Source organism: Schistocerca piceifrons, chromosome 1 (genome assembly GCF_021461385.2).
Source record: "Schistocerca piceifrons isolate TAMUIC-IGC-003096 chromosome 1, iqSchPice1.1, whole genome shotgun sequence".
Taxonomy (NCBI): domain Eukaryota; kingdom Metazoa; phylum Arthropoda; class Insecta; order Orthoptera; family Acrididae; genus Schistocerca; species Schistocerca piceifrons.
In genome coordinates this window covers 456,713,744-456,737,125 of record NC_060138.1, presented here as the reverse complement: position 1 = coordinate 456,737,125, position 23,382 = coordinate 456,713,744, and the positions used below count along the sequence as shown (strand labels likewise).

The 23,382-nt window shown below is 54.0% G+C and overlaps 33 non-coding genes across 33 annotated transcripts; all 33 read left to right on the top strand.

Moving 5' to 3' along the window:
• Positions 1-698: 698 nt before the first annotated feature.
• On the top strand, positions 699-780 carry Trnal-uag. Its single transcript has one exon. It is a non-coding gene; the product is annotated as a tRNA-Leu (tRNA).
• A 445-nt stretch (positions 781-1,225) lies between these two features.
• On the top strand, positions 1,226-1,297 carry Trnae-cuc. Its single transcript has one exon. It is a non-coding gene; the product is annotated as a tRNA-Glu (tRNA).
• A 386-nt stretch (positions 1,298-1,683) lies between these two features.
• Positions 1,684-1,755, top strand: Trnah-gug. Its single transcript has one exon. It is a non-coding gene; the product is annotated as a tRNA-His (tRNA).
• Positions 1,756-2,502: 747 nt separating this feature from the next.
• Trnal-uag lies at positions 2,503-2,584 on the top strand. The gene has a single exon. It is a non-coding gene; the product is annotated as a tRNA-Leu (tRNA).
• Positions 2,585-3,029: 445 nt separating this feature from the next.
• Trnae-cuc lies at positions 3,030-3,101 on the top strand. Its single transcript has one exon. It is a non-coding gene; the product is annotated as a tRNA-Glu (tRNA).
• A 386-nt stretch (positions 3,102-3,487) lies between these two features.
• Positions 3,488-3,559, top strand: Trnah-gug. The gene has a single exon. It is a non-coding gene; the product is annotated as a tRNA-His (tRNA).
• A 747-nt stretch (positions 3,560-4,306) lies between these two features.
• On the top strand, positions 4,307-4,388 carry Trnal-uag. The gene has a single exon. It is a non-coding gene; the product is annotated as a tRNA-Leu (tRNA).
• Positions 4,389-4,833: 445 nt separating this feature from the next.
• Positions 4,834-4,905, top strand: Trnae-cuc. Its single transcript has one exon. It is a non-coding gene; the product is annotated as a tRNA-Glu (tRNA).
• Positions 4,906-5,291: 386 nt separating this feature from the next.
• Trnah-gug lies at positions 5,292-5,363 on the top strand. The gene has a single exon. It is a non-coding gene; the product is annotated as a tRNA-His (tRNA).
• Positions 5,364-6,110: 747 nt separating this feature from the next.
• Positions 6,111-6,192, top strand: Trnal-uag. The gene has a single exon. It is a non-coding gene; the product is annotated as a tRNA-Leu (tRNA).
• Positions 6,193-6,637: 445 nt separating this feature from the next.
• Trnae-cuc lies at positions 6,638-6,709 on the top strand. Its single transcript has one exon. It is a non-coding gene; the product is annotated as a tRNA-Glu (tRNA).
• A 386-nt stretch (positions 6,710-7,095) lies between these two features.
• Positions 7,096-7,167, top strand: Trnah-gug. Its single transcript has one exon. It is a non-coding gene; the product is annotated as a tRNA-His (tRNA).
• Positions 7,168-7,914: 747 nt separating this feature from the next.
• On the top strand, positions 7,915-7,996 carry Trnal-uag. The gene has a single exon. It is a non-coding gene; the product is annotated as a tRNA-Leu (tRNA).
• A 445-nt stretch (positions 7,997-8,441) lies between these two features.
• Trnae-cuc lies at positions 8,442-8,513 on the top strand. Its single transcript has one exon. It is a non-coding gene; the product is annotated as a tRNA-Glu (tRNA).
• A 386-nt stretch (positions 8,514-8,899) lies between these two features.
• On the top strand, positions 8,900-8,971 carry Trnah-gug. The gene has a single exon. It is a non-coding gene; the product is annotated as a tRNA-His (tRNA).
• A 747-nt stretch (positions 8,972-9,718) lies between these two features.
• Positions 9,719-9,800, top strand: Trnal-uag. Its single transcript has one exon. It is a non-coding gene; the product is annotated as a tRNA-Leu (tRNA).
• A 445-nt stretch (positions 9,801-10,245) lies between these two features.
• On the top strand, positions 10,246-10,317 carry Trnae-cuc. Its single transcript has one exon. It is a non-coding gene; the product is annotated as a tRNA-Glu (tRNA).
• A 386-nt stretch (positions 10,318-10,703) lies between these two features.
• Positions 10,704-10,775, top strand: Trnah-gug. The gene has a single exon. It is a non-coding gene; the product is annotated as a tRNA-His (tRNA).
• Positions 10,776-11,522: 747 nt separating this feature from the next.
• Trnal-uag lies at positions 11,523-11,604 on the top strand. The gene has a single exon. It is a non-coding gene; the product is annotated as a tRNA-Leu (tRNA).
• Positions 11,605-12,049: 445 nt separating this feature from the next.
• On the top strand, positions 12,050-12,121 carry Trnae-cuc. The gene has a single exon. It is a non-coding gene; the product is annotated as a tRNA-Glu (tRNA).
• A 386-nt stretch (positions 12,122-12,507) lies between these two features.
• Trnah-gug lies at positions 12,508-12,579 on the top strand. The gene has a single exon. It is a non-coding gene; the product is annotated as a tRNA-His (tRNA).
• A 747-nt stretch (positions 12,580-13,326) lies between these two features.
• On the top strand, positions 13,327-13,408 carry Trnal-uag. The gene has a single exon. It is a non-coding gene; the product is annotated as a tRNA-Leu (tRNA).
• Positions 13,409-13,853: 445 nt separating this feature from the next.
• Positions 13,854-13,925, top strand: Trnae-cuc. Its single transcript has one exon. It is a non-coding gene; the product is annotated as a tRNA-Glu (tRNA).
• A 386-nt stretch (positions 13,926-14,311) lies between these two features.
• Trnah-gug lies at positions 14,312-14,383 on the top strand. Its single transcript has one exon. It is a non-coding gene; the product is annotated as a tRNA-His (tRNA).
• A 747-nt stretch (positions 14,384-15,130) lies between these two features.
• Positions 15,131-15,212, top strand: Trnal-uag. The gene has a single exon. It is a non-coding gene; the product is annotated as a tRNA-Leu (tRNA).
• A 445-nt stretch (positions 15,213-15,657) lies between these two features.
• Trnae-cuc lies at positions 15,658-15,729 on the top strand. The gene has a single exon. It is a non-coding gene; the product is annotated as a tRNA-Glu (tRNA).
• A 386-nt stretch (positions 15,730-16,115) lies between these two features.
• Positions 16,116-16,187, top strand: Trnah-gug. The gene has a single exon. It is a non-coding gene; the product is annotated as a tRNA-His (tRNA).
• A 747-nt stretch (positions 16,188-16,934) lies between these two features.
• On the top strand, positions 16,935-17,016 carry Trnal-uag. Its single transcript has one exon. It is a non-coding gene; the product is annotated as a tRNA-Leu (tRNA).
• Positions 17,017-17,461: 445 nt separating this feature from the next.
• Trnae-cuc lies at positions 17,462-17,533 on the top strand. The gene has a single exon. It is a non-coding gene; the product is annotated as a tRNA-Glu (tRNA).
• Positions 17,534-17,919: 386 nt separating this feature from the next.
• Positions 17,920-17,991, top strand: Trnah-gug. Its single transcript has one exon. It is a non-coding gene; the product is annotated as a tRNA-His (tRNA).
• A 747-nt stretch (positions 17,992-18,738) lies between these two features.
• On the top strand, positions 18,739-18,820 carry Trnal-uag. Its single transcript has one exon. It is a non-coding gene; the product is annotated as a tRNA-Leu (tRNA).
• A 445-nt stretch (positions 18,821-19,265) lies between these two features.
• Positions 19,266-19,337, top strand: Trnae-cuc. The gene has a single exon. It is a non-coding gene; the product is annotated as a tRNA-Glu (tRNA).
• Positions 19,338-19,723: 386 nt separating this feature from the next.
• Positions 19,724-19,795, top strand: Trnah-gug. The gene has a single exon. It is a non-coding gene; the product is annotated as a tRNA-His (tRNA).
• Positions 19,796-23,382: the final 3,587 nt, after the last annotated feature.

Genomic DNA, 23,382 nt, shown 5'->3' with positions numbered 1-23,382 from the left:
GACAGTACTCTCTTGATTTTTTCACTCGTGTTCCGCAGGCCGCAGTTAGCACTACCACTTCATCCCCAACACGTAATGTCGCCTCCCAGAGCGCAGACGTCCGCTGCTCTCTGTAGTCAAAAAGGGCAGTCGTTTGAAGTGCGATGGATGAGCAGCCAGTCCCAGCAGAACAGGAAGCTGTGGCGTGCACTGTTTCTACAAATGCTAGGAACACTGGCGCACCAAGCAGCGCATGTAGCGTGGCCGAGCGCTTTAAGGCGCTGGTTTAAGGCACCAGTCTCTCTGTAGGCGCGGTTTCGAATCCCGTAGCTGCCGGGGGTTTTGATGTGATCGCGTTAACCTGCCGCTTTTCCTTCAAGTGTAACCTCCTTGAGCTCACATATGTTTGATACATGGAGCATTCTAGCTCCGCCTGACAGTTACAGCTACGATACTTTAGTGGTTAAGGAAAGCGCAGGTTCGAAACCTGGTCACGGCACGAAAACGTCTCTTGACGCTGTCTCCTTAACTGCGACAACTACAGACAAGTGGCGTCGCTACCATACGGCGGGCACGGCTTTTTCTTGCCGTGGATGGCCTAAAGAGACGCTTCCAGTGGGAGAGCAGCGGAAATACATGGCACGGCGATTGCCAAGATACTTCCATTTCGAAGTGATCTTTGTAGTACAAACGAAACGTTTTGCCGCTGCTGATCCAACGGTAACGTGGCCGAGCGGTCTAAGGCGCTGGTTTTAGGCACCAGTCTCTCCGGAGGCGTGGGTTCGAATCCCACCGTTGCCACTTTTTACGTCTCATTTTTGTGCCGTTGCGGTGTGTCCTCGTGGGGTAGGACGCAGCTCTTGTGACGCGCGTGTTGTGTAGGTAGCGTGGCCGAGCGGTCTAAGGCGCTGGTTTCAGGCACCATTCTCTTCGGAGGCGTGGGTTCCAATCCCACAGCTGCCGAACGTGTAATGTTTCCTGTGTCGAAGGCAGATGCACTCATTGCCCGCAAAGGAAACAGCACAACAAGGCGTGAGCGTCTGCTTGGTGAATTGTCGTAGAACAGTGCGTGGTGCAACGACAGGATTTGTAGGCACCTTTTGCTCTCATCATTGCTGGCGTTCGTCTCCACGAAATGCGTCCGGAGCACGCCGTTCTATAACGCGAGAGAGTGGATTTTTTACAGTTGTCGTCAGTTAACCGTGGGCGGCTGCTGCGTTCGCTGGAAAGAGCACTGCCGTCGTTGTCCGGTGTGATCTAGTGGCTAGGATACCTGGCTCTCACCCAGGAGGCCCGGGTTCGATTCCCGGTACCGGAATTGCGCGTTTTTGTTGCTCCTCCTATGCGACTTGTCTCGACTTTGCTCGACTGACGCTACGCTGACGCGTGCAGAAAGCTACGTTAAGTATGACTCGCGGCAACACCTGACGGCGAGAGAGATGCGGCGTCTATCCACTTGTTATCGAGCCACATACCGGTACCTGTAGTCAAGAGGCTTGGAGGACTGCAAGACATTGCCACGGAGGTGAATGCAGCTAACCACTGTAGTTAGAGTCCTGACAGCGCAGGCACGTTCATTTGCTCGTATACATGTGATGGAGACCGTGTCTGACACTGCTGTGGCGTACACCTTGGCCTAGGCTTTGCTGGGTATCGCCACTTGCATTGCAGCCAGCTGCCTTCGCGGGCGCCTCCGTGGCCATGGCCGTGATCGTCTAGTGGTTAGGACATTGCGTTGTGGCCGCAATAACCCAGGTTCGAATCCTGGTCACGGCAATTTTGAAAGTTTTGCCTTGCTGCCGTTGCAATGGCGAGTACTCGAAATGACAGTACTCTCTTGATTTTTTCACTCGTGTTCCGCAGGCCGCAGTTAGCACTACCACTTCATCCCCAACACGTAATGTCGCCTCCCAGAGCGCAGACGTCCGCTGCTCTCTGTAGTCAAAAAGGGCAGTCGTTTGAAGTGCGATGGATGAGCAGCCAGTCCCAGCAGAACAGGAAGCTGTGGCGTGCACTGTTTCTACAAATGCTAGGAACACTGGCGCACCAAGCAGCGCATGTAGCGTGGCCGAGCGCTTTAAGGCGCTGGTTTAAGGCACCAGTCTCTCTGTAGGCGCGGTTTCGAATCCCGTAGCTGCCGGGGGTTTTGATGTGATCGCGTTAACCTGCCGCTTTTCCTTCAAGTGTAACCTCCTTGAGCTCACATATGTTTGATACATGGAGCATTCTAGCTCCGCCTGACAGTTACAGCTACGATACTTTAGTGGTTAAGGAAAGCGCAGGTTCGAAACCTGGTCACGGCACGAAAACGTCTCTTGACGCTGTCTCCTTAACTGCGACAGCTACAGACAAGTGGCGTCGCTACCATACGGCGGGCACGGCTTTTTCTTGCCGTGGATGGCCTAAAGAGACGCTTCCAGTGGGAGAGCAGCGGAAATACATGGCACGGCGATTGCCAAGATACTTCCATTTCGAAGTGATCTTTGTAGTACAAACGAAACGTTTTGCCGCTGCTGATCCAACGGTAACGTGGCCGAGCGGTCTAAGGCGCTGGTTTTAGGCACCAGTCTCTCCGGAGGCGTGGGTTCGAATCCCACCGTTGCCACTTTTTACGTCTCATTTTTGTGCCGTTGCGGTGTGTCCTCGTGGGGTAGGACGCAGCTCTTGTGACGCGCGTGTTGTGTAGGTAGCGTGGCCGAGCGGTCTAAGGCGCTGGTTTCAGGCACCATTCTCTTCGGAGGCGTGGGTTCCAATCCCACAGCTGCCGAACGTGTAATGTTTCCTGTGTCGAAGGCAGATGCACTCATTGCCCGCAAAGGAAACAGCACAACAAGGCGTGAGCGTCTGCTTGGTGAATTGTCGTAGAACAGTGCGTGGTGCAACGACAGGATTTGTAGGCACCTTTTGCTCTCATCATTGCTGGCGTTCGTCTCCACGAAATGCGTCCGGAGCACGCCGTTCTATAACGCGAGAGAGTGGATTTTTTACAGTTGTCGTCAGTTAACCGTGGGCGGCTGCTGCGTTCGCTGGAAAGAGCACTGCCGTCGTTGTCCGGTGTGATCTAGTGGCTAGGATACCTGGCTCTCACCCAGGAGGCCCGGGTTCGATTCCCGGTACCGGAATTGCGCGTTTTTGTTGCTCCTCCTATGCGACTTGTCTCGACTTTGCTCGACTGACGCTACGCTGACGCGTGCAGAAAGCTACGTTAAGTATGACTCGCGGCAACACCTGACGGCGAGAGAGATGCGGCGTCTATCCACTTGTTATCGAGCCACATACCGGTACCTGTAGTCAAGAGGCTTGGAGGACTGCAAGACATTGCCACGGAGGTGAATGCAGCTAACCACTGTAGTTAGAGTCCTGACAGCGCAGGCACGTTCATTTGCTCGTATACATGTGATGGAGACCGTGTCTGACACTGCTGTGGCGTACACCTTGGCCTAGGCTTTGCTGGGTATCGCCACTTGCATTGCAGCCAGCTGCCTTCGCGGGCGCCTCCGTGGCCATGGCCGTGATCGTCTAGTGGTTAGGACATTGCGTTGTGGCCGCAATAACCCAGGTTCGAATCCTGGTCACGGCAATTTTGAAAGTTTTGCCTTGCTGCCGTTGCAATGGCGAGTACTCGAAATGACAGTACTCTCTTGATTTTTTCACTCGTGTTCCGCAGGCCGCAGTTAGCACTACCACTTCATCCCCAACACGTAATGTCGCCTCCCAGAGCGCAGACGTCCGCTGCTCTCTGTAGTCAAAAAGGGCAGTCGTTTGAAGTGCGATGGATGAGCAGCCAGTCCCAGCAGAACAGGAAGCTGTGGCGTGCACTGTTTCTACAAATGCTAGGAACACTGGCGCACCAAGCAGCGCATGTAGCGTGGCCGAGCGCTTTAAGGCGCTGGTTTAAGGCACCAGTCTCTCTGTAGGCGCGGTTTCGAATCCCGTAGCTGCCGGGGGTTTTGATGTGATCGCGTTAACCTGCCGCTTTTCCTTCAAGTGTAACCTCCTTGAGCTCACATATGTTTGATACATGGAGCATTCTAGCTCCGCCTGACAGTTACAGCTACGATACTTTAGTGGTTAAGGAAAGCGCAGGTTCGAAACCTGGTCACGGCACGAAAACGTCTCTTGACGCTGTCTCCTTAACTGCGACAACTACAGACAAGTGGCGTCGCTACCATACGGCGGGCACGGCTTTTTCTTGCCGTGGATGGCCTAAAGAGACGCTTCCAGTGGGAGAGCAGCGGAAATACATGGCACGGCGATTGCCAAGATACTTCCATTTCGAAGTGATCTTTGTAGTACAAACGAAACGTTTTGCCGCTGCTGATCCAACGGTAACGTGGCCGAGCGGTCTAAGGCGCTGGTTTTAGGCACCAGTCTCTCCGGAGGCGTGGGTTCGAATCCCACCGTTGCCACTTTTTACGTCTCATTTTTGTGCCGTTGCGGTGTGTCCTCGTGGGGTAGGACGCAGCTCTTGTGACGCGCGTGTTGTGTAGGTAGCGTGGCCGAGCGGTCTAAGGCGCTGGTTTCAGGCACCATTCTCTTCGGAGGCGTGGGTTCCAATCCCACAGCTGCCGAACGTGTAATGTTTCCTGTGTCGAAGGCAGATGCACTCATTGCCCGCAAAGGAAACAGCACAACAAGGCGTGAGCGTCTGCTTGGTGAATTGTCGTAGAACAGTGCGTGGTGCAACGACAGGATTTGTAGGCACCTTTTGCTCTCATCATTGCTGGCGTTCGTCTCCACGAAATGCGTCCGGAGCACGCCGTTCTATAACGCGAGAGAGTGGATTTTTTACAGTTGTCGTCAGTTAACCGTGGGCGGCTGCTGCGTTCGCTGGAAAGAGCACTGCCGTCGTTGTCCGGTGTGATCTAGTGGCTAGGATACCTGGCTCTCACCCAGGAGGCCCGGGTTCGATTCCCGGTACCGGAATTGCGCGTTTTTGTTGCTCCTCCTATGCGACTTGTCTCGACTTTGCTCGACTGACGCTACGCTGACGCGTGCAGAAAGCTACGTTAAGTATGACTCGCGGCAACACCTGACGGCGAGAGAGATGCGGCGTCTATCCACTTGTTATCGAGCCACATACCGGTACCTGTAGTCAAGAGGCTTGGAGGACTGCAAGACATTGCCACGGAGGTGAATGCAGCTAACCACTGTAGTTAGAGTCCTGACAGCGCAGGCACGTTCATTTGCTCGTATACATGTGATGGAGACCGTGTCTGACACTGCTGTGGCGTACACCTTGGCCTAGGCTTTGCTGGGTATCGCCACTTGCATTGCAGCCAGCTGCCTTCGCGGGCGCCTCCGTGGCCATGGCCGTGATCGTCTAGTGGTTAGGACATTGCGTTGTGGCCGCAATAACCCAGGTTCGAATCCTGGTCACGGCAATTTTGAAAGTTTTGCCTTGCTGCCGTTGCAATGGCGAGTACTCGAAATGACAGTACTCTCTTGATTTTTTCACTCGTGTTCCGCAGGCCGCAGTTAGCACTACCACTTCATCCCCAACACGTAATGTCGCCTCCCAGAGCGCAGACGTCCGCTGCTCTCTGTAGTCAAAAAGGGCAGTCGTTTGAAGTGCGATGGATGAGCAGCCAGTCCCAGCAGAACAGGAAGCTGTGGCGTGCACTGTTTCTACAAATGCTAGGAACACTGGCGCACCAAGCAGCGCATGTAGCGTGGCCGAGCGCTTTAAGGCGCTGGTTTAAGGCACCAGTCTCTCTGTAGGCGCGGTTTCGAATCCCGTAGCTGCCGGGGGTTTTGATGTGATCGCGTTAACCTGCCGCTTTTCCTTCAAGTGTAACCTCCTTGAGCTCACATATGTTTGATACATGGAGCATTCTAGCTCCGCCTGACAGTTACAGCTACGATACTTTAGTGGTTAAGGAAAGCGCAGGTTCGAAACCTGGTCACGGCACGAAAACGTCTCTTGACGCTGTCTCCTTAACTGCGACAGCTACAGACAAGTGGCGTCGCTACCATACGGCGGGCACGGCTTTTTCTTGCCGTGGATGGCCTAAAGAGACGCTTCCAGTGGGAGAGCAGCGGAAATACATGGCACGGCGATTGCCAAGATACTTCCATTTCGAAGTGATCTTTGTAGTACAAACGAAACGTTTTGCCGCTGCTGATCCAACGGTAACGTGGCCGAGCGGTCTAAGGCGCTGGTTTTAGGCACCAGTCTCTCCGGAGGCGTGGGTTCGAATCCCACCGTTGCCACTTTTTACGTCTCATTTTTGTGCCGTTGCGGTGTGTCCTCGTGGGGTAGGACGCAGCTCTTGTGACGCGCGTGTTGTGTAGGTAGCGTGGCCGAGCGGTCTAAGGCGCTGGTTTCAGGCACCATTCTCTTCGGAGGCGTGGGTTCCAATCCCACAGCTGCCGAACGTGTAATGTTTCCTGTGTCGAAGGCAGATGCACTCATTGCCCGCAAAGGAAACAGCACAACAAGGCGTGAGCGTCTGCTTGGTGAATTGTCGTAGAACAGTGCGTGGTGCAACGACAGGATTTGTAGGCACCTTTTGCTCTCATCATTGCTGGCGTTCGTCTCCACGAAATGCGTCCGGAGCACGCCGTTCTATAACGCGAGAGAGTGGATTTTTTACAGTTGTCGTCAGTTAACCGTGGGCGGCTGCTGCGTTCGCTGGAAAGAGCACTGCCGTCGTTGTCCGGTGTGATCTAGTGGCTAGGATACCTGGCTCTCACCCAGGAGGCCCGGGTTCGATTCCCGGTACCGGAATTGCGCGTTTTTGTTGCTCCTCCTATGCGACTTGTCTCGACTTTGCTCGACTGACGCTACGCTGACGCGTGCAGAAAGCTACGTTAAGTATGACTCGCGGCAACACCTGACGGCGAGAGAGATGCGGCGTCTATCCACTTGTTATCGAGCCACATACCGGTACCTGTAGTCAAGAGGCTTGGAGGACTGCAAGACATTGCCACGGAGGTGAATGCAGCTAACCACTGTAGTTAGAGTCCTGACAGCGCAGGCACGTTCATTTGCTCGTATACATGTGATGGAGACCGTGTCTGACACTGCTGTGGCGTACACCTTGGCCTAGGCTTTGCTGGGTATCGCCACTTGCATTGCAGCCAGCTGCCTTCGCGGGCGCCTCCGTGGCCATGGCCGTGATCGTCTAGTGGTTAGGACATTGCGTTGTGGCCGCAATAACCCAGGTTCGAATCCTGGTCACGGCAATTTTGAAAGTTTTGCCTTGCTGCCGTTGCAATGGCGAGTACTCGAAATGACAGTACTCTCTTGATTTTTTCACTCGTGTTCCGCAGGCCGCAGTTAGCACTACCACTTCATCCCCAACACGTAATGTCGCCTCCCAGAGCGCAGACGTCCGCTGCTCTCTGTAGTCAAAAAGGGCAGTCGTTTGAAGTGCGATGGATGAGCAGCCAGTCCCAGCAGAACAGGAAGCTGTGGCGTGCACTGTTTCTACAAATGCTAGGAACACTGGCGCACCAAGCAGCGCATGTAGCGTGGCCGAGCGCTTTAAGGCGCTGGTTTAAGGCACCAGTCTCTCTGTAGGCGCGGTTTCGAATCCCGTAGCTGCCGGGGGTTTTGATGTGATCGCGTTAACCTGCCGCTTTTCCTTCAAGTGTAACCTCCTTGAGCTCACATATGTTTGATACATGGAGCATTCTAGCTCCGCCTGACAGTTACAGCTACGATACTTTAGTGGTTAAGGAAAGCGCAGGTTCGAAACCTGGTCACGGCACGAAAACGTCTCTTGACGCTGTCTCCTTAACTGCGACAGCTACAGACAAGTGGCGTCGCTACCATACGGCGGGCACGGCTTTTTCTTGCCGTGGATGGCCTAAAGAGACGCTTCCAGTGGGAGAGCAGCGGAAATACATGGCACGGCGATTGCCAAGATACTTCCATTTCGAAGTGATCTTTGTAGTACAAACGAAACGTTTTGCCGCTGCTGATCCAACGGTAACGTGGCCGAGCGGTCTAAGGCGCTGGTTTTAGGCACCAGTCTCTCCGGAGGCGTGGGTTCGAATCCCACCGTTGCCACTTTTTACGTCTCATTTTTGTGCCGTTGCGGTGTGTCCTCGTGGGGTAGGACGCAGCTCTTGTGACGCGCGTGTTGTGTAGGTAGCGTGGCCGAGCGGTCTAAGGCGCTGGTTTCAGGCACCATTCTCTTCGGAGGCGTGGGTTCCAATCCCACAGCTGCCGAACGTGTAATGTTTCCTGTGTCGAAGGCAGATGCACTCATTGCCCGCAAAGGAAACAGCACAACAAGGCGTGAGCGTCTGCTTGGTGAATTGTCGTAGAACAGTGCGTGGTGCAACGACAGGATTTGTAGGCACCTCTTGCTCTCATCATTGCTGGCGTTCGTCTCCACGAAATGCGTCCGGAGCACGCCGTTCTATAACGCGAGAGAGTGGATTTTTTACAGTTGTCGTCAGTTAACCGTGGGCGGCTGCTGCGTTCGCTGGAAAGAGCACTGCCGTCGTTGTCCGGTGTGGTCTAGTGGCTAGGATACCTGGCTCTCACCCAGGAGGCCCGGGTTCGATTCCCGGTACCGGAATTGCGCGTTTTTGTTGCTCCTCCTATGCGACTTGTCTCGACTTTGCTCGACTGACGCTACGCTGACGCGTGCAGAAAGCTACGTTAAGTATGACTCGCGGCAACACCTGACGGCGAGAGAGATGCGGCGTCTATCCACTTGTTATCGAGCCACATACCGGTACCTGTAGTCAAGAGGCTTGGAGGACTGCAAGACATTGCCACGGAGGTGAATGCAGCTAACCACTGTAGTTAGAGTCCTGACAGCGCAGGCACGTTCATTTGCTCGTATACATGTGATGGAGACCGTGTCTGACACTGCTGTGGCGTACACCTTGGCCTAGGCTTTGCTGGGTATCGCCACTTGCATTGCAGCCAGCTGCCTTCGCGGGCGCCTCCGTGGCCATGGCCGTGATCGTCTAGTGGTTAGGACATTGCGTTGTGGCCGCAATAACCCAGGTTCGAATCCTGGTCACGGCAATTTTGAAAGTTTTGCCTTGCTGCCGTTGCAATGGCGAGTACTCGAAATGACAGTACTCTCTTGATTTTTTCACTCGTGTTCCGCAGGCCGCAGTTAGCACTACCACTTCATCCCCAACACGTAATGTCGCCTCCCAGAGCGCAGACGTCCGCTGCTGTCTGTAGTCGAAAAGGGCAGTCGTTTGAAGTGCGATGGATGAGCAGCCAGTCCCAGCAGAACAGGAAGCTGTGGCGTGCACTGTTTCTACAAATGCTAGGAACACTGGCGCACCAAGCAGCGCATGTAGCGTGGCCGAGCGCTTTAAGGCGCTGGTTTAAGGCACCAGTCTCTCTGTAGGCGCGGTTTCGAATCCCGTAGCTGCCGGGGGTTTTGATGTGATCGCGTTAACCTGCCGCTTTTCCTTCAAGTGTAACCTCCTTGAGCTCACATATGTTTGATACATGGAGCATTCTAGCTCCGCCTGACAGTTACAGCTACGATACTTTAGTGGTTAAGGAAAGCGCAGGTTCGAAACCTGGTCACGGCACGAAAACGTCTCTTGACGCTGTCTCCTTAACTGCGACAGCTACAGACAAGTGGCGTCGCTACCATACGGCGGGCACGGCTTTTTCTTGCCGTGGATGGCCTAAAGAGACGCTTCCAGTGGGAGAGCAGCGGAAATACATGGCACGGCGATTGCCAAGATACTTCCATTTCGAAGTGATCTTTGTAGTACAAACGAAACGTTTTGCCGCTGCTGATCCAACGGTAACGTGGCCGAGCGGTCTAAGGCGCTGGTTTTAGGCACCAGTCTCTCCGGAGGCGTGGGTTCGAATCCCACCGTTGCCACTTTTTACGTCTCATTTTTGTGCCGTTGCGGTGTGTCCTCGTGGGGTAGGACGCAGCTCTTGTGACGCGCGTGTTGTGTAGGTAGCGTGGCCGAGCGGTCTAAGGCGCTGGTTTCAGGCACCATTCTCTTCGGAGGCGTGGGTTCCAATCCCACAGCTGCCGAACGTGTAATGTTTCCTGTGTCGAAGGCAGATGCACTCATTGCCCGCAAAGGAAACAGCACAACAAGGCGTGAGCGTCTGCTTGGTGAATTGTCGTAGAACAGTGCGTGGTGCAACGACAGGATTTGTAGGCACCTCTTGCTCTCATCATTGCTGGCGTTCGTCTCCACGAAATGCGTCCGGAGCACGCCGTTCTATAACGCCAGAGAGTGGATTTTTTACAGTTGTCGTCAGTTAACCGTGGGCGGCTGCTGCGTTCGCTGGAAAGAGCACTGCCGTCGTTGTCCGGTGTGGTCTAGTGGCTAGGATACCTGGCTCTCACCCAGGAGGCCCGGGTTCGATTCCCGGTACCGGAATTGCGCGTTTTTGTTGCTCCTCCTATGCGACTTGTCTCGACTTTGCTCGACTGACGCTACGCTGACGCGTGCAGAAAGCTACGTTAAGTATGACTCGCGGCAACACCTGACGGCGAGAGAGATGCGGCGTCTATCCACTTGTTATCGAGCCACATACCGGTACCTGTAGTCAAGAGGCTTGGAGGACTGCAAGACATTGCCACGGAGGTGAATGCAGCTAACCACTGTAGTTAGAGTCCTGACAGCGCAGGCACGTTCATTTGCTCGTATACATGTGATGGAGACCGTGTCTGACACTGCTGTGGCGTACACCTTGGCCTAGGCTTTGCTGGGTATCGCCACTTGCATTGCAGCCAGCTGCCTTCGCGGGCGCCTCCGTGGCCATGGCCGTGATCGTCTAGTGGTTAGGACATTGCGTTGTGGCCGCAATAACCCAGGTTCGAATCCTGGTCACGGCAATTTTGAAAGTTTTGCCTTGCTGCCGTTGCAATGGCGAGTACTCGAAATGACAGTACTCTCTTGATTTTTTCACTCGTGTTCCGCAGGCCGCAGTTAGCACTACCACTTCATCCCCAACACGTAATGTCGCCTCCGAGAGCGCAGACGTCCGCTGCTCTCTGTAGTCAAAAAGGGCAGTCGTTTGAAGTGCGATGGATGAGCAGCCAGTCCCAGCAGAACAGGAAGCTGTGGCGTGCACTGTTTCTACAAATGCTAGGAACACTGGCGCACCAAGCAGCGCATGTAGCGTGGCCGAGCGCTTTAAGGCGCTGGTTTAAGGCACCAGTCTCTCTGTAGGCGCGGTTTCGAATCCCGTAGCTGCCGGGGGTTTTGGTGTGATCGCGTTAACCTGCCGCTTTTCCTTCAAGTGTAACCTCCTTGAGCTCACATATGTTTGATACATGGAGCATTCTAGCTCCGCCTGACAGTTACAGCTACGATACTTTAGTGGTTAAGGAAAGCGCAGGTTCGAAACCTGGTCACGGCACGAAAACGTCTCTTGACGCTGTCTCCTTAACTGCGACAGCTACAGACAAGTGGCGTCGCTACCATACGGCGGGCACGGCTTTTTCTTGCCGTGGATGGCCTAAAGAGACGCTTCCAGTGGGAGAGCAGCGGAAATACATGGCACGGCGATTGCCAAGATACTTCCATTTCGAAGTGATCTTTGTAGTACAAACGAAACGTTTTGCCGCTGCTGATCCAACGGTAACGTGGCCGAGCGGTCTAAGGCGCTGGTTTTAGGCACCAGTCTCTCCGGAGGCGTGGGTTCGAATCCCACCGTTGCCACTTTTTACGTCTCATTTTTGTGCCGTTGCGGTGTGTCCTCGTGGGGTAGGACGCAGCTCTTGTGACGCGCGTGTTGTGTAGGTAGCGTGGCCGAGCGGTCTAAGGCGCTGGTTTCAGGCACCATTCTCTTCGGAGGCGTGGGTTCCAATCCCACAGCTGCCGAACGTGTAATGTTTCCTGTGTCGAAGGCAGATGCACTCATTGCCCGCAAAGGAAACAGCACAACAAGGCGTGAGCGTCTGCTTGGTGAATTGTCGTAGAACAGTGCGTGGTGCAACGACAGGATTTGTAGGCACCTCTTGCTCTCATCATTGCTGGCGTTCGTCTCCACGAAATGCGTCCGGAGCACGCCGTTCTATAACGCGAGAGAGTGGATTTTTTACAGTTGTCGTCAGTTAACCGTGGGCGGCTGCTGCGTTCGCTGGAAAGAGCACTGCCGTCGTTGTCCGGTGTGGTCTAGTGGCTAGGATACCTGGCTCTCACCCAGGAGGCCCGGGTTCGATTCCCGGTACCGGAATTGCGCGTTTTTGTTGCTCCTCCTATGCGACTAGTCTCGACTTTGCTCGACTGACGCTACGCTGACGCGTGCAGAAAGCTACGTTAAGTATGACTCGCGGCAACACCTGACGGCGAGAGAGATGCGGCGTCTATCCACTTGTTATCGAGCCACATACCGGTACCTGTAGTCAAGAGGCTTGGAGGACTGCAAGACATTGCCACGGAGGTGAATGCAGCTAACCACTGTAGTTAGAGTCCTGACAGCGCAGGCACGTTCATTTGCTCGTATACATGTGATGGAGACCGTGTCTGACACTGCTGTGGCGTACACCTTGGCCTAGGCTTTGCTGGGTATCGCCACTTGCATTGCAGCCAGCTGCCTTCGCGGGCGCCTCCGTGGCCATGGCCGTGATCGTCTAGTGGTTAGGACATTGCGTTGTGGCCGCAATAACCCAGGTTCGAATCCTGGTCACGGCAATTTTGAAAGTTTTGCCTTGCTGCCGTTGCAATGGCGAGTACTCGAAATGACAGTACTCTCTTGATTTTTTCACTCGTGTTCCGCAGGCCGCAGTTAGCACTACCACTTCATCCCCAACACGTAATGTCGCCTCCCAGAGCGCAGACGTCCGCTGCTCTCTGTAGTCGAAAAGGGCAGTCGTTTGAAGTGCGATGGATGAGCAGCCAGTCCCAGCAGAACAGGAAGCTGTGGCGTGCACTGTTTCTACAAATGCTAGGAACACTGGCGCACCAAGCAGCGCATGTAGCGTGGCCGAGCGCTTTAAGGCGCTGGTTTAAGGCACCAGTCTCTCTGTAGGCGCGGTTTCGAATCCCGTAGCTGCCGGGGGTTTTGATGTGATCGCGTTAACCTGCCGCTTTTCCTTCAAGTGTAACCTCCTTGAGCTCACATATGTTTGATACATGGAGCATTCTAGCTCCGCCTGACAGTTACAGCTACGATACTTTAGTGGTTAAGGAAAGCGCAGGTTCGAAACCTGGTCACGGCACGAAAACGTCTCTTGACGCTGTCTCCTTAACTGCGACAGCTACAGACAAGTGGCGTCGCTACCATACGGCGGGCACGGCTTTTTCTTGCCGTGGATGGCCTAAAGAGACGCTTCCAGTGGGAGAGCAGCGGAAATACATGGCACGGCGATTGCCAAGATACTTCCATTTCGAAGTGATCTTTGTAGTACAAACGAAACGTTTTGCCGCTGCTGATCCAACGGTAACGTGGCCGAGCGGTCTAAGGCGCTGGTTTTAGGCACCAGTCTCTCCGGAGGCGTGGGTTCGAATCCCACCGTTGCCACTTTTTACGTCTCATTTTTGTGCCGTTGCGGTGTGTCCTCGTGGGGTAGGACGCAGCTCTTGTGACGCGCGTGTTGTGTAGGTAGCGTGGCCGAGCGGTCTAAGGCGCTGGTTTCAGGCACCATTCTCTTCGGAGGCGTGGGTTCCAATCCCACAGCTGCCGAACGTGTAATGTTTCCTGTGTCGAAGGCAGATGCACTCATTGCCCGCAAAGGAAACAGCACAACAAGGCGTGAGCGTCTGCTTGGTGAATTGTCGTAGAACAGTGCGTGGTGCAACGACAGGATTTGTAGGCACCTTTTGCTCTCATCATTGCTGGCGTTCGTCTCCACGAAATGCGTCCGGAGCACGCCGTTCTATAACGCGAGAGAGTGGATTTTTTACAGTTGTCGTCAGTTAACCGTGGGCGGCTGCTGCGTTCGCTGGAAAGAGCACTGCCGTCGTTGTCCGGTGTGGTCTAGTGGCTAGGATACCTGGCTCTCACCCAGGAGGCCCGGGTTCGATTCCCGGTACCGGAATTGCGCGTTTTTGTTGCTCCTCCTATGCGACTTGTCTCGACTTTGCTCGACTGACGCTACGCTGACGCGTGCAGAAAGCTACGTTAAGTATGACTCGCGGCAACACCTGACGGCGAGAGAGATGCGGCGTCTATCCACTTGTTATCGAGCCACATACCGGTACCTGTAGTCAAGAGGCTTGGAGGACTGCAAGACATTGCCACGGAGGTGAATGCAGCTAACCACTGTAGTTAGAGTCCTGACAGCGCAGGCACGTTCATTTGCTCGTATACATGTGATGGAGACCGTGTCTGACACTGCTGTGGCGTACACCTTGGCCTAGGCTTTGCTGGGTATCGCCACTTGCATTGCAGCCAGCTGCCTTCGCGGGCGCCTCCGTGGCCATGGCCGTGATCGTCTAGTGGTTAGGACATTGCGTTGTGGCCGCAATAACCCAGGTTCGAATCCTGGTCACGGCAATTTTGAAAGTTTTGCCTTGCTGCCGTTGCAATGGCGAGTACTCGAAATGACAGTACTCTCTTGATTTTTTCACTCGTGTTCCGCAGGCCGCAGTTAGCACTACCACTTCATCCCCAACACGTAATGTCGCCTCCCAGAGCGCAGACGTCCGCTGCTCTCTGTAGTCGAAAAGGGCAGTCGTTTGAAGTGCGATGGATGAGCAGCCAGTCCCAGCAGAACAGGAAGCTGTGGCGTGCACTGTTTCTACAAATGCTAGGAACACTGGCGCACCAAGCAGCGCATGTAGCGTGGCCGAGCGCTTTAAGGCGCTGGTTTAAGGCACCAGTCTCTCTGTAGGCGCGGTTTCGAATCCCGTAGCTGCCGGGGGTTTTGATGTGATCGCGTTAACCTGCCGCTTTTCCTTCAAGTGTAACCTCCTTGAGCTCACATATGTTTGATACATGGAGCATTCTAGCTCCGCCTGACAGTTACAGCTACGATACTTTAGTGGTTAAGGAAAGCGCAGGTTCGAAACCTGGTCACGGCACGAAAACGTCTCTTGACGCTGTCTCCTTAACTGCGACAGCTACAGACAAGTGGCGTCGCTACCATACGGCGGGCACGGCTTTTTCTTGCCGTGGATGGCCTAAAGAGACGCTTCCAGTGGGAGAGCAGCGGAAATACATGGCACGGCGATTGCCAAGATACTTCCATTTCGAAGTGATCTTTGTAGTACAAACGAAACGTTTTGCCGCTGCTGATCCAACGGTAACGTGGCCGAGCGGTCTAAGGCGCTGGTTTTAGGCACCAGTCTCTCCGGAGGCGTGGGTTCGAATCCCACCGTTGCCACTTTTTACGTCTCATTTTTGTGCCGTTGCGGTGTGTCCTCGTGGGGTAGGACGCAGCTCTTGTGACGCGCGTGTTGTGTAGGTAGCGTGGCCGAGCGGTCTAAGGCGCTGGTTTCAGGCACCATTCTCTTCGGAGGCGTGGGTTCCAATCCCACAGCTGCCGAACGTGTAATGTTTCCTGTGTCGAAGGCAGATGCACTCATTGCCCGCAAAGGAAACAGCACAACAAGGCGTGAGCGTCTGCTTGGTGAATTGTCGTAGAACAGTGCGTGGTGCAACGACAGGATTTGTAGGCACCTTTTGCTCTCATCATTGCTGGCGTTCGTCTCCACGAAATGCGTCCGGAGCACGCCGTTCTATAACGCGAGAGAGTGGATTTTTTACAGTTGTCGTCAGTTAACCGTGGGCGGCTGCTGCGTTCGCTGGAAAGAGCACTGCCGTCGTTGTCCGGTGTGGTCTAGTGGCTAGGATACCTGGCTCTCACCCAGGAGGCCCGGGTTCGATTCCCGGTACCGGAATTGCGCGTTTTTGTTGCTCCTCCTATGCGACTTGTCTCGACTTTGCTCGACTGACGCTACGCTGACGCGTGCAGAAAGCTACGTTAAGTATGACTCGCGGCAACACCTGACGGCGAGAGAGATGCGGCGTCTATCCACTTGTTATCGAGCCACATACCGGTACCTGTAGTCAAGAGGCTTGGAGGACTGCAAGACATTGCCACGGAGGTGAATGCAGCTAACCACTGTAGTTAGAGTCCTGACAGCGCAGGCACGTTCATTTGCTCGTATACATGTGATGGAGACCGTGTCTGACACTGCTGTGGCGTACACCTTGGCCTAGGCTTTGCTGGGTATCGCCACTTGCATTGCAGCCAGCTGCCTTCGCGGGCGCCTCCGTGGCCATGGCCGTGATCGTCTAGTGGTTAGGACATTGCGTTGTGGCCGCAATAACCCAGGTTCGAATCCTGGTCACGGCAATTTTGAAAGTTTTGCCTTGCTGCCGTTGCAATGGCGAGTACTCGAAATGACAGTACTCTCTTGATTTTTTCACTCGTGTTCCGCAGGCCGCAGTTAGCACTACCACTTCATCCCCAACACGTAATGTCGCCTCCCAGAGCGCAGACGTCCGCTGCTCTCTGTAGTCGAAAAGGGCAGTCGTTTGAAGTGCGATGGATGAGCAGCCAGTCCCAGCAGAACAGGAAGCTGTGGCGTGCACTGTTTCTACAAATGCTAGGAACACTGGCGCACCAAGCAGCGCATGTAGCGTGGCCGAGCGCTTTAAGGCGCTGGTTTAAGGCACCAGTCTCTCTGTAGGCGCGGTTTCGAATCCCGTAGCTGCCGGGGGTTTTGATGTGATCGCGTTAACCTGCCGCTTTTCCTTCAAGTGTAACCTCCTTGAGCTCACATATGTTTGATACATGGAGCATTCTAGCTCCGCCTGACAGTTACAGCTACGATACTTTAGTGGTTAAGGAAAGCGCAGGTTCGAAACCTGGTCACGGCACGAAAACGTCTCTTGACGCTGTCTCCTTAACTGCGACAGCTACAGACAAGTGGCGTCGCTACCATACGGCGGGCACGGCTTTTTCTTGCCGTGGATGGCCTAAAGAGACGCTTCCAGTGGGAGAGCAGCGGAAATACATGGCACGGCGATTGCCAAGATACTTCCATTTCGAAGTGATCTTTGTAGTACAAACGAAACGTTTTGCCGCTGCTGATCCAACGGTAACGTGGCCGAGCGGTCTAAGGCGCTGGTTTTAGGCACCAGTCTCTCCGGAGGCGTGGGTTCGAATCCCACCGTTGCCACTTTTTACGTCTCATTTTTGTGCCGTTGCGGTGTGTCCTCGTGGGGTAGGACGCAGCTCTTGTGACGCGCGTGTTGTGTAGGTAGCGTGGCCGAGCGGTCTAAGGCGCTGGTTTCAGGCACCATTCTCTTCGGAGGCGTGGGTTCCAATCCCACAGCTGCCGAACGTGTAATGTTTCCTGTGTCGAAGGCAGATGCACTCATTGCCCGCAAAGGAAACAGCACAACAAGGCGTGAGCGTCTGCTTGGTGAATTGTCGTAGAACAGTGCGTGGTGCAACGACAGGATTTGTAGGCACCTTTTGCTCTCATCATTGCTGGCGTTCGTCTCCACGAAATGCGTCCGGAGCACGCCGTTCTATAACGCGAGAGAGTGGATTTTTTACAGTTGTCGTCAGTTAACCGTGGGCGGCTGCTGCGTTCGCTGGAAAGAGCACTGCCGTCGTTGTCCGGTGTGGTCTAGTGGCTAGGATACCTGGCTCTCACCCAGGAGGCCCGGGTTCGATTCCCGGTACCGGAATTGCGCGTTTTTGTTGCTCCTCCTATGCGACTTGTCTCGACTTTGCTCGACTGACGCTACGCTGACGCGTGCAGAAAGCTACGTTAAGTATGACTCGCGGCAACACCTGAAGGCGAGAGAGATGCGGCGTCTATCCACTTGTTATCGAGCCACATACCGGTACCTGTAGTCAAGAGGCTTGGAGGACTGCAAGACATTGCCACGGAGGTGAATGCAGCTAACCACTGTAGTTAGAGTCCTGACAGCGCAGGCACGTTCATTTGCTCGTATACATGTGATGGAGACCGTGTCTGACACTGCTGTGGCGTACACCTTGGCCTAGGCTTTGCTGGGTATCGCCACTTGCATTGCAGCCAGCTGCCTTCGCGGGCGCCTCCGTGGCCATGGCCGTGATCGTCTAGTGGTTAGGACATTGCGTTGTGGCCGCAATAACCCAGGTTCGAATCCTGGTCACGGCAATTTTGAAAGTTTTGCCTTGCTGCCGTTGCAATGGCGAGTACTCGAAATGACAGTACTCTCTTGATTTTTTCACTCGTGTTCCGCAGGCCGCAGTTAGCACTACCACTTCATCCCCAACACGTAATGTCGCCTCCCAGAGCGCAGACGTCCGCTGCTCTCTGTAGTCGAAAAGGGCAGTCGTTTGAAGTGCGATGGATGAGCAGCCAGTCCCAGCAGAACAGGAAGCTGTGGCGTGCACTGTTTCTACAAATGCTAGGAACACTGGCGCACCAAGCAGCGCATGTAGCGTGGCCGAGCGCTTTAAGGCGCTGGTTTAAGGCACCAGTCTCTCTGTAGGCGCGGTTTCGAATCCCGTAGCTGCCGGGGGTTTTGATGTGATCGCGTTAACCTGCCGCTTTTCCTTCAAGTGTAACCTCCTTGAGCTCACATATGTTTGATACATGGAGCATTCTAGCTCCGCCTGACAGTTACAGCTACGATACTTTAGTGGTTAAGGAAAGCGCAGGTTCGAAACCTGGTCACGGCACGAAAACGTCTCTTGACGCTGTCTCCTTAACTGCGACAGCTACAGACAAGTGGCGTCGCTACCATACGGCGGGCACGGCTTTTTCTTGCCGTGGATGGCCTAAAGAGACGCTTCCAGTGGGAGAGCAGCGGAAATACATGGCACGGCGATTGCCAAGATACTTCCATTTCGAAGTGATCTTTGTAGTACAAACGAAACGTTTTGCCGCTGCTGATCCAACGGTAACGTGGCCGAGCGGTCTAAAGCGCTGGTTTTAGGCACCAGTCTCTCCGGAGGCGTGGGTTCGAATCCCACCGTTGCCACTTTTTACGTCTCATTTTTGTGCCGTTGCGGTGTGTCCTCGTGGGGTAGGACGCAGCTCTTGTGACGCGCGTGTTGTGTAGGTAGCGTGGCCGAGCGGTCTAAGGCGCTGGTTTCAGGCACCATTCTCTTCGGAGGCGTGGGTTCCAATCCCACAGCTGCCGAACGTGTAATGTTTCCTGTGTCGAAGGCAGATGCACTCATTGCCCGCAAAGGAAACAGCACAACAAGGCGTGAGCGTCTGCTTGGTGAATTGTCGTAGAACAGTGCGTGGTGCAACGACAGGATTTGTAGGCACCTTTTGCTCTCATCATTGCTGGCGTTCGTCTCCACGAAATGCGTCCGGAGCACGCCGTTCTATAACGCGAGAGAGTGGATTTTTTACAGTTGTCGTCAGTTAACCGTGGGCGGCTGCTGCGTTCGCTGGAAAGAGCACTGCCGTCGTTGTCCGGTGTGGTCTAGTGGCTAGGATACCTGGCTCTCACCCAGGAGGCCCGGGTTCGATTCCCGGTACCGGAATTGCGCGTTTTTGTTGCTCCTCCTATGCGACTTGTCTCGACTTTGCTCGACTGACGCTACGCTGACGCGTGCAGAAAGCTACGTTAAGTATGACTCGCGGCAACACCTGACGGCGAGAGAGATGCGGCGTCTATCCACTTGTTATCGAGCCACATACCGGTACCTGTAGTCAAGAGGCTTGGAGGACTGCAAGACATTGCCACGGAGGTGAATGCAGCTAACCACTGTAGTTAGAGTCCTGACAGCGCAGGCACGTTCATTTGCTCGTATACATGTGATGGAGACCGTGTCTGACACTGCTGTGGCGTACACCTTGGCCTAGGCTTTGCTGGGTATCGCCACTTGCATTGCAGCCAGCTGCCTTCGCGGGCGCCTCCGTGGCCATGGCCGTGATCGTCTAGTGGTTAGGACATTGCGTTGTGGCCGCAATAACCCAGGTTCGAATCCTGGTCACGGCAATTTTGAAAGTTTTGCCTTGCTGCCGTTGCAATGGCGCGTACTCGAAATGACAGTACTCTCTTGATTTTTTCACTCGTGTTCCGCAGGCCGCAGTTAGCACTACCACTTCATCCCCAACACGTAATGTCGCCTCCCAGAGCGCAGACGTCCGCTGCTGTCTGTAGTCGAAAAGGGCAGTCGTTTGAAGTGCGATGGATGAGCAGCCAGTCCCAGCAGAGCAGGAAGCTGTGGCGTGCACTGTTTCTACAAATGCTAGGAACACTGGCGCACCAAGCAGCGCATGTAGCGTGGCCGAGCGCTTTAAGGCGCTGGTTTAAGGCACCAGTCTCTCTGTAGGCGCGGTTTCGAATCCCGTAGCTGCCGGGGGTTTTGATGTGATCGCGTTAACCTGCCGCTTTTCCTTCAAGTGTAACCTCCTTGAGCTCACATATGTTTGATACATGGAGCATTCTAGCTCCGCCTGACAGTTACAGCTACGATACTTTAGTGGTTAAGGAAAGCGCAGGTTCGAAACCTGGTCACGGCACGAAAACGTCTCTTGACGCTGTCTCCTTAACTGCGACAGCTACAGACAAGTGGCGTCGCTACCGTACGGCGGGCACGGCTTTTTCTTGCTGTGGATGGCCTAAAGAGACGCTTCCAGTGGGAGAGCAGTGGAAATACATGGCACGGCGATTGCCAAGATACTTCCATTTCGAAGTGATCTTTGTAGTACAAACGAAACGTTTTGCCGCTGCTGATCCAACGGTAACGTGGCCGAGCGGTCTAAGGCGCTGGTTTTAGGCACCAGTCTCTTCGGAGTCGTGGGCCCGAACACATCGCGCGCTCGCTCCGGCGTGTCGGGCGGTGTTTACGTGTGCTTCGCGGTCGGCGGCGGTTCATCGCGGTGACTGTTTCTTCGCTGCACTAGTCAGCTGAACTGTAAGTTAACATGGATTCCGAAGACCGAGAAAATAATATCCAATGCGAGTTTGATAGAAACGTAACCCGACCGTCTGCTTTTGAAATTCATTCGTGGATGAAAAATGACTTGAAAATTCCTGAAAGTGATGTGTTAGGCTTGCAATTAGACGCGTTCCTGAACTCTTTGTTTGTAAAATTGAAATGTCCGGAATTGTGCGATGCCCTTGTCAGTGAAAACGGTGGCGTACGTAAATTCAAACACTCTGATGGGACAATTAGCAATGTGACTCTGTCGAATGCTGGATTTGGTATTCGAAATGTTCGGGTATTCAATCTGCCGTTTGAGACTAGGAATGAGACAATAGCTCGTAGCCTTATGCCTTATGGCACAGTTTTGTCGATTACGAAGGAAAAGTGGTCGTCCGCTTACATATATCAGGTTGAGAACGGTATCCGTAGTGTCAAGATGATTGTGAGGAAGCACGTTCCCTCGTTTTTGGTTATGGCCGGCCACCGGGCTTTTATTTCGTATAGTGGTCAGCCGCAAACGTGTTCCTATTGCAATGCCACCGACCATTTTCGGCAAAATTGTCCTCGGCGTAGGCGCCCTGTGCAGCTACCGCCCCGTGGGCAAGATGACGACGCGTCGTACGCGGCCGTGTTGTTAGGTGTTCCCCGTTCACCGGCACGTTCCGCAGAAACGGCAACGCCTTTAGTTGATGCGGTCGCGATGGATGTCGATGCCACTGCAACCGGACTTGATTCTGTTCAAAACATGTCCGTTTCTTCTCAGTCAGTTCCCGTAGCTACTGTATTGCTTCCGCCTCCGGCTGGGCCAGTAGTTCCGGAGCGGACCGGATCAGAACCCGTTCAGGTGGTTTCCCCCCCTGTTGCTGTTGTGGATTCGTCACCATCTACTTCCGTGCTTCAGGGTGTTCCGGACGCGGCTCCTGCCCCACAGGAACCAAAGCCAAGGCGTGAAAGTGTTTCGGAGAGGCGTGGCAATACTGACCGCTTCCGCAGTGCCAGTAGTTCGCGGATTTTAGACACACGGTCTTTTTCTCGCGGAGAACGCAGCCCGTCTCCGGAATGGAAGCAGGTTCCCCGTCCGAAGTCAAAACAAAAACAAAAATCTGTGCAAAAGCCGGCGCACAAGCCCTTGCCCCGCCCCGTAGTCGAATCACGGCCGTCGGTTGCGACGGGGCGTCGTCCACAGCGTCCTGTGGCGAGCAGTCAGCCGGCGCCTACGACAAGTGTGTCGGCAGACAGGCGGGAACAGGTTGTCCAGCAGTTAAAGGAAATGTTGCACCACTCTGATGTAAATCTAGCAATGGACACTACGACGTCTCAGGCAACGAACCCGGCACAACTTTCGGTTAAGCGTAAGGCGGAAGACACCCCCCAGCGTCGCACGCGTCCCCCTTCACAGGATTCCGCGTCCGCACCTCCCACACAAGAACCGCCTACTTCAGCTGCACCGTTTGAACGTTGTGACTGGGCAGACGATATGGAGGAGGAGGGTGGGTCCACTCCTGCCGTCTAATTTGTTTTCTTTGTTTTTCCCTGTTGTTTATGGTAGCAAGCCCTCCATCAGTTGTGGCTACTATTAATCTTAATAAGTTGGAGTCGCCTGTGAAGTTTGCAAGTTTTGTGGGTTTTATAAATTACATTGCTGCTGATGTAGTGTTTTTGCAGGAGGTTGTGATAGATATACTTCACTCCATTCCGGGCTATCAAGTGCTCTTGAACTTTGATATCGAGTGTAATTGTGGTACTGCCATTTTAATTCGTGTTGGTCATGATTATAGTAATGTCGCTACAATTCCTAACGGTCGTGGTGTAGCCTGCACGATCAACAACGTACGATATATTAACGTGTACGCCCCTTCTGGTGCCGACGGGCAGCCACGTCGCCGTGTGTTTTATAGCAGTGACATTTGTCACCTTTTACAGGGCCCCCACCTGCCCGTAGTCATGGGCGGCGATTTTAATTGCGTGCTGGACGATAGAGATCAGGAGCCACGGCCTTATAAATGCCTAGAATTACAGACGCTCGTTACTGAGATGAATTTAATTGACTCGTGGTGTTATTTACACCCGCGGGACGTGGGCTTTACTTTCTTTTATCCCACGGGAAGGAGTCGGCTCGATAGGATTTATGTTTCTCGTGATAAACAGCACTGTCTTACGGACTCCTCTGTTCACCCCGTGATTTTTTCCGATCATTGTGCGTATGTCTGCCGCTTTCATTCTCTATTGGCGGGTAAACCCCGCGCCAGTCGATTATGGAAGTTTAATGTGCGACATCTCTCACACCCACATTTTGCGCCGGTTATCGTGCGTGTGTGGCAGAGGGTGCTAACATATCGCGGTCTATATGCCTCCACTTTGTCTTGGTGGGTCGAATTTGTTAAGCCGGCATTACGCAAGGCCATCCTGGAGTTCGGTCAGGATGTTGCTCACTGGGAGCGTTCTACATTGCACTTTTACGAGAGCTGTTTAAATGATGCCATCCACCTGCACACAACTAATCCCGCTCTTCGGATGGCGACAATTCGGCGTATCAAACTCCGTCTTCTGGATTTGAAAAGGGAATCGTTACGCGGATCTGTCGTACGGAGCCGAGCCCCCGGGGCGCTTGCTGATGAAGCGCCTTCCGTGTTTCATCAGCTGCGCGAACGCC